This window comes from Loxodonta africana, chromosome 7 (assembly GCF_030014295.1).
Source record: "Loxodonta africana isolate mLoxAfr1 chromosome 7, mLoxAfr1.hap2, whole genome shotgun sequence".
NCBI classification, from domain to species: domain Eukaryota; kingdom Metazoa; phylum Chordata; class Mammalia; order Proboscidea; family Elephantidae; genus Loxodonta; species Loxodonta africana.
This window is the reverse complement of record NC_087348.1, coordinates 24,208,166-24,222,378: the sequence shown is the minus strand read 5'-3', so window position 1 is coordinate 24,222,378 and position 14,213 is coordinate 24,208,166. Positions and strand designations below refer to the sequence as shown.

Genomic DNA, 14,213 nt, shown 5'->3' with positions numbered 1-14,213 from the left:
GTCTTCCAAATTTCTTGGCATGGATAAGTAAGCAATTCTAGCTCTGCATCTGTTTGTTGAGACATCTCAATCTGTGTTTTGTCAGTCCTGGAACCTTGTTTTTCACCAGTGCCTTCAGTGCAGCTTGGACTTCTTCCTTCAGTACCATCAGTTCCTGATCAAATGCTACCTCCTAAAATGGTTGAACATCCACCAATTATTTTTGATACAGTGACTCTGTGTATTCCTTTCATCTTCTTTCGATGTGTCCTGTTGTTTAATATTTTCCCATAAAATTCTTCAATATTGCAAGTTGAGCCTTGAATTTTTTCTTCATTTCTTTCAGCTTCAGAAAGGCCAAGTATATTTTTCCTTTATGGTTTTCTAACTGCAGGTCTTTGCACGTCATTATAGTACTTTGCTTTAACTTCTTGCGTCTTTAATTCATTATGAGTTGGAACTGAATTGACAACACCTAACAATTTTAACAATGACATACATGTATATATATATATACATATTTATATATATGTAAATATATATACTCACACACTCAAACATACACATATATTGGAATTTGTATTCTAATTGCATTAATTTATGGGGTAAGTTAAGAAGACTTGACATTTTCATAATATTTATTTCTTTCAACCCATGGACATGGTATGTCTCTGCCTTTATATCTTCTTTAAAAACTCAGTAACATTTTGCAGTTTCTAGCCTTGATGTCTTCAAATCTTACATTAGATGATTTCTTATTTTTTTTATTTTTGTGCTGTTGCAAATCATACTTTTAAATTCTTTTCCACATGTTACTAGTGCATAGCAAAACAATCTATTTTTTGTAATATATTAATCTCATATCTGTCAACCTTGAAAAGTTATTTCTTTCTCTTTAGCTGATACATTATTCTAGGTTTTTTAGGTACACAGTCATGTCACTTGAAAACAGTTACACTTCTGTTTCTGCTTAGTAACATATTTAACTTTTATTTCAACAGAAATCTGAGGTGTCATCTATTATAAGGGATACAGAGCTGAAGTGTTGTGAAGAAAGATGTTTTTAAAATATTTGCTATATATAAGCAAGGTACAAATACTGTGGTTTAAATGATATGTAAGACACAAAGAAAATATATATTTTTTTTAATTTATTATTTAATTTTTTAGAAAAGATTATTACTGAGAGATGGATACAAAAGGCTTCACTTTAATGGTAACATACATATTTGGCAATGTGACAACAGTGATGTCAAATTCAGGCACATGTGCTGAACTTGAGCCCAAACCAACATTGATATCAGAAGGAAAATCAGTACATCAACATCTATAAGGTATACATTTTAATTGAAGACATGGGAAATTTTTCTAGTATCCCATGCCTTTTACACATTTTATTTCTAAAAACCTAGAACCTTTAATAAACAACTGTCTATAAATTAATTTGTTGAATATGCAGTCTACATTCAACATTAAATAGGAATTTTGCATAAATTTTTCAATATCTTATGCAAGGCACCTTTTACCTCTTTGTTTCTCAAACTATATATTAAGGGATTTAGCATAGGTATTATCACAGTGTAAAATACAGAGGCCATCTTATCAGTGTCAAAGGAATGGCTGAATTTGGGTTGAACATACATAAAGAATATAGAGTCCCATATAACAGAAATACTACTATCAGGTTAGATCTGTATGTGGAGAAGGCCTTGTACCTCCCCTCTGCAGAGTTCATCCTGAGGATAGTTGCCAGGATCGACATGTAGGACACAAGAACTATCAAAAAGGATGAAATTAAATTAAATGCTGAACAGATTAGTATTATCAGTTCAACATCAAGTGTGCTTGAGCACAGCAATGTTAATAATGGAAGACTGTCACAGTAGAAATGATTAATGACATTATAGCCACAGAAGGAAGAAATAAAAATCTTTACTGTGGTCAGAAGAGAGAGAAAGGCACTGTAGAGATAGGGAACTATCACCAGACCCCAGCATACTCTTTGAGACATAATGACTTTGTAGAGCAGAGGGTTACAGATGGCCACATAGCGGTCATAGGCCATTGCAGACAGAATGAAAAGTTCACTAACAACAAACATTATGAAGAAGGCTAGCTGTATAGCACGCCAATTATAGGGGATTGTATTTTGATTCACTACAAAATTTACCAACATTTTGGGTCCCACAGAAGTTGAATGTCCAAGATCAATAAAAGCCAGATGCCAGAGAAAAAAGTACATGGGTGTTTTTAGCCTGGAGTCCATCTTGGTGAGGATGATCATGCCCAAGTTGCCCACCACTGAGATCATGTAGATGATGAGGAACAACCCGAAGAATGGAGCCTGGAGCTCAGGGCGGTCTGTGATCCCCATTAGTATGAATTCCTTTATCACTGTTAGGTTTTGCTTATCCATCCATGCCATTAAGGAAACATACTGTGGGAAGAACCACCAGAATAGTTATTACATTCCAGAAGTTATCACCAGGTAAAACTTTAGTATACAAAACCATTATGTGTGAGATAAATTGATTTTTTCAGATGAAGTAATTCAAACAAAACCCATCTTTGTCATTGAACCTAGAACCAAATTTAGAAACCATTACAACATAAAGAGAACTGTTGCTCTCAAGTCAATTCCAACTCATAGTGACCCCACCAGATAAAATAGAACTATCCCATAGGGTTTGCAAGAAGTGGCTGATATATTACAATAATTCTATTTTTGTGTTATATACTGGTTATCATTGCAAGGTATACAATTCTTTCAGCAATAGAACATAAAATATGTTTGAACTAGATTGGAAAAGATAACATTCTATTATTTTCTTAATTTTAAAATACATACAATTAGCAAAAACATCAAAGTTTAGGAGAAATTATAATAAAAAGGTATAGGCCTCTTCTCCTTGCTCCTGCATCTTCAGCCCCAATACCCAGAGAAAACCATTATCAACACATTTAACACACTTTGATTTTCTTTTCCTTGTCAATAACAGTATTTCTAAATGATATTCTTATCCAGTAAGCATTTGATTTTTAAAAAGTGTATTCTTGGAGGCAGAGCCAACATGGTGCTATAGACAGAAGCCCCATACCATCCCTCAACAGCAACAACCCAAAAAACTAAGTAAAACAGAGACAAACATCAATCCTGGAACCCTAAACTTTAAATGAAGAGACAGAGAACTCAATGAAGCACCAAACGGAATAAGAGAAAAGAGAGGAAGGAGAGATATGGAGTGGAGGGCCCCTACCAGCTAATGCAGCACAGATTCAACAACTTGGACAACAGTTTGAGAATGGCAGACAGGGAGTACAGGAAAGCAGCTCACAGAGCTCCCAGTAGGAGACAGGGAACCCGCTAGAATTGCTCTGCTGCACCATAGAAGAGTGACTGGCCCTGTCCATTGGACAAGGTGATGAGAAGTATTGTGCCCACAGACTAGCAAACAACACACAATGACATCCAGCTTGCTCAGACTTAACCAAATAAAACAAAAAGCAGGATGAAACAAACAGATCTACAATCAATAAAGAAAGAAAATAACTACTGAAAGTCCCAAAGACAGCAGACATTGTCAAAACATATAAAAAAATAGGAAAGAATGGTTCCAGTTGGTGTCCAAAATAATACACCAGATGACCTTCCAGCAGAAGAAAAGGCATTGGAATTACCTGATAGGGAATTCAAATCTCTACTATTCAGGACTATTCAAGAGTTGAAGGGAAAAGCAGAGAAAAATGAGGAAAAAATAGACAAAATCATGGAAAAAAGTAGACAAAACAATGGAAGAAGTCAGAAAAATAATACAGGAACAAAATGCCAAAATAAATTCCCAACTGGAAATCATACAAAAATAACCATCAGCAATCCAAAAGATAAACAACAATATTTCAAAAATGGACAGTGTCATACAGGGTCTGAGGAGCAGGTTTGAAACAATGGAAGATATGATCAGCAAAATTGAAGAGAAATACTTGGATACCACTGTGTTTGATGAAAAATCAGAAAAAAAAAATGAAGAAACCCTGAAAATGATGTGGGATACAACCAAAAGCCAAAATTTGCAAGTGATCAGGATTCCAGAACAGGGGGAGAAAATGGAAAACACAGAGAAGACCATTGAATAATTACTGACAGAAACTTCCCTAATATCATGAAAGTTAAAAAGTTGACCATGCAAGAAGCTCAACAAACCCCATATATGATAGTACCAGAAAGCAAATCACCAAGGCATATCATAATCACACTCGCTAAAACCAAAGAAAGAATCCTGAGAGCACCTCAAGGAAACCCGAAAGTCACACACAGAATGGAAACAATAAGACTGAGCAGGCAAGAAGGCAATTGGATGATATACATAAAACCATGAAAGAAAAAAAAAAAAAAAAAGCCAACCAAGAATAATATGTTCTGCAAAACTCTCATGCAGATATGACGGTGAAATTAGGACATTTCCAGACAAACAGAAATTAAGGGAATATATAAAAACCAAACCAAATTACAAGAATTATTAAAGGGAGTCCTTTGTTTTGAGACCCAACAACCTCAGAAGACAGAGTGAATCTGGGACTCAAGGCCACGCCAGCCAGATACCAACCTAGGAAATGAACACTTGAGGATTAATCAAACTTAAAAGATTTACAACAGGGAAAAGAGAGGTTAATCTGTAAATGACAACAACTTCAAAACAATGAAACAGGGAGTAAACGGTTTAGGTATAGAACTTTCTAACGGAGAAGAAAGCAAGAAAATGCCAAGCAATAAAAGACTGGTTTAAACTTAGGAAGATAAGTATAAATTTCAAGGTAACCATAAAGAAAGTTGACAATCCTACTCAACAAAATAGAGAGACATAAAGCATCAGCAAACACATAATCTACAAAAACTAGAGAAAAACAAATACAAAAACACCCACAAACAAAAGGAATTCAGCATGGGAGAGCAAGAAGAACAAAGAAAACATCAGCACCACAAATTCATGGATGAGTGAATAAATAAATAAACAAACTACAAAATGACAGCAATAAACTCACATTTATCAATACTTGCACTGACATAAATGGCCTAAATGCACCCATAAAGAAAGGGAGTGAAAGAATGGATTTAAAAATCGATCAATCAATCAAATAAATAAAAACAGGATTCATCAATATGCTGTCTACAACAGACACACCTTAAAAACAAAGACATTAATGTATTAAAAATCAAAGGATGGAAAAAATATATGTATATTAAGCAAATACCCCTCCCCCAAAAAAGCAGAAGTGGCAATACTAATCTCAGATAAAATAGACTTTAAAACAAAATCTACATTAAAAGACAAAGAATGGCATTATATGATTAAAAGGACAATCCATCATGAAGACATACTTACCCATAATAAATATCTATGCCGCCAATGACAGGGCTCCAAAATACATAAAACAAATTCTAACAGCACTGAAAAGAGAAATCAACAGTTCTATAATAATAGTAGGAGACTTTAACACACCACTCCCAGTAAAGGCCAGAACATCTAGAAAGAAACTCAGCAAAGATACAGAGGATTGAAAGGACAAAAACAGCCAACTTTACCTCTGAGGCATATATAGAACACTCCAAACAACAGCTGTAAAGTACACATTCTTTTCCAAAGCACATGGAACCTTCCCCAGAATAGAACACTTCTTATAGCACGAAGTAACAGTCAGCAAAATCCCCAAAACTGAGATAATACAAAGTATCTTCCCTGATTAAAATACCATCAAAATACAAATTAACAACAGGAAGAGGGAGGAAAAAAAATTCATTACACAGAAACTGAATAACATCCTGCTTAAAAACCACTGGGTAATAGAAGAAATCAAAGATGGAATAAAAAATTCCTAGAATCAAATGAGACTGAAAACACATCATATCAAAGCCTTTGGGACACTGCAAAGGCAGTGCTCAGAGGTCGATTTATAGCAACAGATGCAAACATCAACAAAGAAGAAAGGGATAAAAATAAAATATTACCTACACAACTCAAACAGATAGAAAAAGAACAGCAAAAGGAGCCCACAGCCACCAGAAGAAAGGAAATAAAGATCAGAGCAGAATGAAATGAAATAGAGAATAGAAAAACAATAGAATCAACAAAACCAAAAGTTAGTTCTTTGAAAGGGTCAATGAAATCGACAAACCACTGGCCGAACTGATGAAAGAAAACCAGGAGAGGACCCAAATAACCGAAATCAATGAAATGGGGGGCATTAGAACAGACTCAACTGAAGTAAAAAAGATCATAAGAGAGTATTAGGAAAAACTATACTCCAAAAAATATGAAAACCTAGAGGAAATGGACAAATTTCTGGAAACACACTACCTACACAAACTAACACAAAATGATGTGGAAAATCTGAACAGACCCATAACAAGAGAAGAGATTAAAAAAAAAAAAAAATCCCAGCAACGAAAAAAGTTGTGGCCCAAATGGCTTTACTGGAGAATTCTACCAAACATTCAGAGATGAGCTTACACCAGTACTACTATTTCAGAGCACAGAAAAGGAATGGATACTTCCAAATTCATTCTATGAAGCCAGAATAACCCTGACACCAAAGCCAAGTGAGACACCACAAAAAAAGAAAATAACAAACCTATTACAGCACTGGGTTTTCTGGGTATATCTCCCATAAACATAAATGCAAAAACTCTCAACAAAATTCTAGCCAATAGAATTCAGCATCATATATTAAAAAAAAAAAAATACACCATGACCAATTGGGATTCATACCAGTTATGCAAGAATGATTCAACATTAGAAGACCCATCAACATAATCCACTGCTTAAATAACATAAAAAAATCACATGATCATCTCAGTCGATGCAGAAAGACATTCAACAAAGTCCAACAACTATTGCTGATAAAAACTCTCAGTAAAATAGGTATAAAAGGGAAATTCCTCAACATAATAAAGGGCATCTATACAAAACCATCAGCCTACATCATTCTTAAGGGGAAGGGGCTGAAAACATTTCTCTTGAAAACAGGAACAAGACAAGGACGGCTTTTACCACCACTCTTATTTAAACTTGAGCTGGAAGCTCTAGCAAGAGCAGTAAGGAAAGAAAAGGAAATAAAGGGCATTCAAACTAGTAATGAAGAAGTAAAAGTGTCTCTTTTTGCATATGATAAAATACTATACAAAGAAAACCCAAAAGACTCCACTAGAAAAATACTGGAACTAATAGAAAGATTCAATAGAGTAGCAGGATATGTGATATACAAAAATCAGTTGAATTCTTATACACCAATAAAGAGAACGATGAAAAAGAAATCAGGAAAAAATACAATTTACAACAAAACACCAAAAACCAAACCCAGTGCCGTTGAGTCGATTCAGACTCATAGCAACCCTATAGGACAGAGTACAACTGCCCCACAGGGTTTCCAAGGAGTGCCTGGTGGATTCAAACTATCGACCCTTTGGTTAGCATCCGTAGCACTTAACCACTACACCACCAGGGTTTCCCAATTTGTAACAGCCCCTAAAAAAATAAATAACTTAGGAATAAATCTAACCAGGGGTATAAAAGATATATACAAAGAAAGTTACAAAACACTACTGCAACAAACCTAAAGAGATCTACATACATGCAAAAACGTTCTATGCTCATAGACGGGTAGACTCAACATTGTGAAAATGACAATTCTACCCAGAGCAATTTACAAACACAGTGCAATCTGGATCCAAACACCAACAACATTCTTTAAAGAGATGGAAAAACTAATTATTAAATTTACGTGGAAAGGAAAGAGGACCTGGATATGTAAAACACTATTGAAAAAGAAAAATAAAGTAGGAGGGGTCTGGTAGTCAGAACACTCTGGTACTGGTACAACAACAGTTACGTTGACCGGTGGAACAGAATTGAGAACCAGATGTAAATCCATCCATCTATGGTCACCTGATCTTTGAGAAGAGTCCAAAGTCCAACAAATGTGGAAAAGTCAGTCTTTTTAACAAATGGTGCTAGCAAAACTAGATGTCCGTCATCAGAGAAATAAAACAGGACACATATCTCACACCATACACAAAAGTTAATTCAAAATGGATCAAAGACGTAAATAAATATAAAACTAGAAATTAGTGAAATGCAAATCAAAACCAGAATGAAATACCGTCTCGCCCTGGCATTACTAGCAGGAATTAAAAAAAAGAAAATAATAAATGTTGGGTAAACTGTGGAGAGATGGGAACTCTTATGCACTGCTGGGTGGGAATTTGAAATGGTACAACCATTTTGGAAAACGATACGGTGCTTCCTTCCAAAGCCAGAAATAGAAATACCGTATAATCCAGCATTCACACTCCTAGGAATATAAAAAAAAGAGCAGCCACAAGAATAGACACATGAACACCCAAGTTCATTGCAGCATTGTTCACAATAGCAAAAAGATGGAAACAACTTAGATGCTCATCAACAGATGAATGGATAAATAAACTATAGCACAGTGGAGTATTATGCAATGATAAGGACCAACGATGAATCTGTGAAGCATCTCACAGCGTGCATGAATTTGGAGGACTTTATGCTGAGTGAAATAAGTCAATTATGGAAGGACAAATATTGTATGAGGCCACTACTATAAAAAAAGTCATGAAAAGGTTTATACGCAAAAAGAAACAATCCTTGGTGTTTACAAGTGGTGAGGATAGAAAAACACTAAATAGAAAATAAATAAGTGGTAACTTCGATGAAGTGTGAGACAGACAGTACACAATACTGGGGAAACCAGCACAACTTGCACAAGGCAAGATCATGGAAGTTCCACAGGCACATCCAAACTCCCTGAGGGACCGAATTACTGGGCTGAGGGATGTGGGGACCATGGTCTCGGGGAACATCTAGCTCAGTTGTCATACATAGTTTATAAAGAAAATGTTCTACGTTCTATTTGGTGAGTAGCGTCTGGGAATCTTAAAAGCTTGTAAGCTGCCATCTAAGGTACTGCACTGGTCTCCCCCTTTGGGAGCAAGAGAGAATGAAGAAAACTAAAGACACAAGGGGAAGATTAGTTCAAACAACTAATGGACAACATCTACCACGGCCTCCACTAGACTGAAACCAGTACAACTAGATGGTGCCCGGCTACCACCACTGACTGCTCTGACAGGGATAACAACAGAGGGTCTGGGACAGAGCTGGAGAAAAATGTAGAACAAAATTCTAACTCACACAAAAAAAGACTAGGCTTACCATCCTGGCAAAGACTGGAGAAAGACACTCTGAGAATATGGATCCGAACACCCTTTTACCTCAGTCATGAAGTCACTCCTGAGGTTCACCCCTCAGGCAAAGATTAGACAGGCCCATGAAACAAAACGAGACTAAAGGGTCCCACGCCAGCCCAGGGACAAGGACTAGAAGGCAGGAGTGGACAGGATAGCTGGTAATAGGGAACCCAAGGCTGAGAAGGGAGAGAGTTGACATGTGGTACGGTAGGTAACCAATGTCACAAAGCCATATGTGTACTAATCCTTTAGGGAGAAGCTAGTTTGTTTTGTAAAAAAAGAAAGGAAGAGAAGAAAAAAATGAAGAAAGGGAGGAAGGGAGAAAGAAAGGAAGGGAGGAAGGGAGGAAGGAAGGAAGGAGGGAAAAAATGTGTATTCTTACTCCTCTACGCTTCTGTAAGTTTTAAACATTTTTTAATTCTTTCTGTAATGATAGATAAGAACATTGCTACCTTGCAGGAGCCTCCAACATCCCTACTCTAATGCACTTAAACTACTTTTTCCGTTTCCTCTAGAGCAGTGTGTCCGACACTTCTGCACATGAGTGCAACCTGTCTGCTTTTTGCTATGTTGAATATCAAGGCAGTGCTGCGTGAGTAATATATTCAGTCTGAAAAAGAAAGATTAACATTCTCACATTTGTTTATTAGCATCTCTGAACTGATGGGTTTAATGTTCTAGTTAGAATTTTCTAACACAAATACATTATAAAATGTGTTTGTTAATGAAATACCTAAAATTACCTAGTAAACTGCTATAAATATACCACAAAGTGAAAACCAGCTTCTAAAGCTGGCAATGTTATCTGAAATGCTTCAGGGATTGGGACAAAGTATTGTACTAAGTATCCTGGAATGAAGTAAAGAGAGCAACAAGGAAGCAGGGGAGCTGAGTATTGCATGACTCATCTAAAATACCCAAAGTTAATTTATTTAAATGTACAGGGGCCAGATGAATCATTTATTTTTACCAGACAACACTGAAAGGAGTGGAGTAGTTTGCTATAGTTTAATTTTGAATAGTGTTTTTATATCTTTATGTCCTCTTCTATGAAGTATACATCAAATATTTTGAATTAATAAATGTTAGTTTGAGGATTGTGTTTTCTCTACCTTTATTTTACCCAACTTCTCTCTGTTCCAGATCGTCTTAAAGGTTGGTGTTTCCACACTTCTAAGGAAGAGATATATCCAAATTTGGTACAAACTCTTACAGATTACAAAAAATGAATACTACCCTGAAACTCATCTTAGAAGGTCATTATAACACTGAATAAAATTAAATATATAATTAAAAAAATATTTAAAGACCCACAATTTCACTTATGTAGATGCAAAAATCTTAAATGATATATCTTACAATGTGGACGAGTGTAACTCCCTTTGACCGAATTGAAGAGCCCTGGTGGTACGATGGTTAAAGTGCTTGAACACTAATGGAAAGATTGGTCAAACTCACCAGCTGCTCTGTGTGGGAGAGACATGGCAGTCTGCTTCTGCATAGATTTACAGCTTGGGAAACCGCATGGAGCAGTTTGACTCTGTCCTATAGGGTCACTACGAATTGGAATTGACTCAATGGCAAAGAGTTTGGGTTTTGGTTTATGACCATACTGAATGATCCCAGGTTGACCTGGATGGTTTAGTTCTGGAAAATTCATAGATATAATTGACCATATTAACAAATTAAAATAAAAACACAATATTATGAGCGTTTGAATAGACAAAGAAATAACACTGGATAATAACCAACACTCATTTAGAATGGACAAAGACTTCACAAATTTGGAATGGAAGGAAAATTCCACAACTTGGTAAAATGATGTTGAAAAATACCCCAATAAACTGACTCTAAACATGAGATAAGTTAAAACTTTACCAAGAGAAATTACAGAAATCTTAAATAAACTTTTAGAAACTCTCGTTTAAACATGAGATAAGTTAAGACTTTACCAAGAGAAATTACAGAAATCTTAAATAAACTTTTAGAAACTCTCGTTCCTGAATTACACAACTCAATGTCATAATCATGTCAATTCTCCCCAAATTGATCTATTCTTCCAATGTCAATACAATCAAAGTCTTACCAGGGAATTTTGTGGAATTTGATACTGCCTCTAAAATGTGTGGAAACCCTGGGGGAGTAGTGATTAAATGCTCCTGCTCCTAACCAAAATGTTGGCAGTTTGAATTCTCCAGGTGCTCCTTGGAAACTATGGGGCAATTCTATTGCATCCTATGGGGACGCTAGGAGTCAAAAGGGACTTGACCGCAAGGGGCCTGGGCTTGGGCTCCAAAATGTGTACAGAAAATGCACGTGGTAAAGGAAAAGCAAGACACTCTTAAAGATAACCTGTGTTATCAGATATCAAGACTTATAGAACTACAGTTATTGATACAACGTGGCAATGGCATGAGAAAAGGCAAATGTATCAATGTAACAGAATAGAGGACCTAGAAAGAAACCAATATACTTGTGGAACTGTGCTGCATACCAGAAGTGGCCTGTTAAGACAGTGAGATGAAACTTGTCTATTCAATAAATGGAGCTGGGTAATATAATCATCCCTATAAAACAAAACAAAAACAAACCTGCTGCCATTGAGTCGATTCCGACTCAGAGCGATCCTATGGGGCAGAGGAGAACTGCCCCACAGTTTCCAAAGAGCGCCTGGCAGATTTGAATTGCTGACCTCTTGGTAAGAAGCGGTAGCACTTAACCACTATGCCACCAGAGTTCCCGTTATTCCTATACCCAAACCAAACCCACTGCCGTCGAGTCGATTCAGACTCATAGCGACCCTATAGGACAGGGTGGAACTGCCCCATAGAGTTTTCAAGGAGACCCTGGCAGATTTGAACTGCCGACCTCTTGGTTAGCAGCTGTAGCACTTAACCACTATGCCACCAAGGCATTTTTTTCCCATAGATAAATAAATTAATTTTAGTTTTTCAAAGCACTTACTGTCAAAATATTCAAACTCTAAAGAGCATAGATGTCAATGTCTTTTAGATCTTGAGATAAACATTTTTGAAACAGACCCCCAAAATTTAACAATAAAAAATTAATGCAGCTAACCATATTTAAGTACTCTTGTTTATTTAAAAAAAAAAAAAAAAAGCAACTACTTTAGTAACTAGACCTCTGGATTTCCCTTAACAGAAAATCAGAATAAAAAATCTAGGTTAATTGGCAGAATAAACCTACCTTATAAAATCCACTCTGTTTAAAGATCTACTCATAAAATTAGAAAAAAAATATATATGTAGAAAAAGTAAAAAGAAACATTTACCTTGCAGCAACACAGCAAGGAAAATGGCGAAGTCTAACGCTTTAAGCTACAAAAAGTTATATCTAAAAATAGAAATAATCCACAAAATTTGTACTGTTCGGCAAGCCTCTTCACCTCAAGATCCATTCTATTGAAATTTTACAAGTTTCTGGAGTTCCGAAACCTTCCATGTGGTAAAAGAAACAATCTAGGATTGATTTTATATGGTATGAAATAACTATCTCTTTTCACCCTCTTTTATGGGGACAACCATAATTTCAGCTCCCTTCACTGTCCTGTTGTAACATGGAGCTCTGTCATACACACAGGTCTGTGGATGTCTTTCTGAGTTGTTGAGGTCCTTATTTTTCCACCCTGGTTATGATTGGAAAAAATGGAGAAACCGAGCAGCCGGCCTGACCCTGATCTCATGGCAGCACAAATTCCAGGGCAGCACTGGGAATTGGAGAATGGACCTGAAGCCCAAGGACATCATCTTAAGCAAATGGAACCTCCAATTTCAACTAAGTTTTCTATAAAATGTAGAAAATAGTCTCAACTAAGGTAAATGAGTCTGTGAAATTGAGATTATTATGCTCCCATCCAAGCAATAAAGCAAAAGAGGCAAATACTCGTATTCCTCTCATCCAACACAGTGAACAGGGACATGAACCTTTATTTATGTTTCCACACTTCACTGCGTGAAATATAATGCACCAGCTCAATGGGGAAATACTAATTCTGCAATACAGGGTAATCAGTGAATGATGTAAAATCAACATACACTTTTTCCCATTACAACTTGAAACTGGACAAAATGAGCCCTTGATGAATCCTACTCAGCAAATACCAATTTTTGGTAACTTAAGAAAAGATACTTAGTATTATACTCACCGGCTTTGGTATTTATTGCCCATCCTCAAACCTCTATCATGTGGCTTGTTATGATCCTTGAAGATTTTTTTTTTTAACTGTGCTTATTGAATATAATTATATCTCATTGTGTTAGAGACTCAAATACATGGAAAAAAAAATTATGGACTGAGGAGATTCATGCTTTGCATTATACCTGGGCCATTATAACTGGCGCTTATGGGAGGTATGAGAAGGTCTCTTACCCCCTGTTCCCATCCTTCAAAATTAATCTCCTAATTCACCTTTGATATGAGAAATTTATGGCATGGAGAAGAGATTAGGGTGAAAACTTCGTCAATGAATGAGAGGAGAGAAGAAATACCCAAGTCTGGAGCTATGGGGTGTTGGAAGCTCCACAGTGCTGAAAGTAGAATGTATACACTTGATTCATAATTCTTCTGTGGGTTGACAAGCCCTGAACTTTTACTTGTACTGGTTTAAAACTCAGTCTTGCCTTCATTAAAAATATATTTGGAGATGTTTCTAAGCATTGAGGCTCACTGCCCTATGGAAACACCTGGAAATGTAATAAAAAGATAGTAGGGTCCAGGCAAGCTATTCTTGCAGTTAGATGAGTATATGATCTTAAATCAAGATGCCTAATATTTTATTTTGTCTTTGTCATCAACTTTGTACTGCAAATGTCACTACAAAGAGAACATATGTTTTCCCACCTGTAATCTTCTTGGACTACCTCTGATTGTAGACCTGGTAGACTTTTTCTGGCATGCTGGCTGGTACCATCCCTAGTGTTTTTCCTTCTTTGCTTGAAGAGCTTTT

The 14,213-nt window shown here is 36.2% G+C and overlaps 1 pseudogene; it reads right to left on the bottom strand.

Moving 5' to 3' along the window:
• Positions 1 to 842: 842 nt before the first annotated feature.
• Positions 843 to 8,347, bottom strand: LOC111748981 (olfactory receptor 8K3-like; annotated as a pseudogene).
• Positions 8,348 to 14,213: the final 5,866 nt, after the last annotated feature.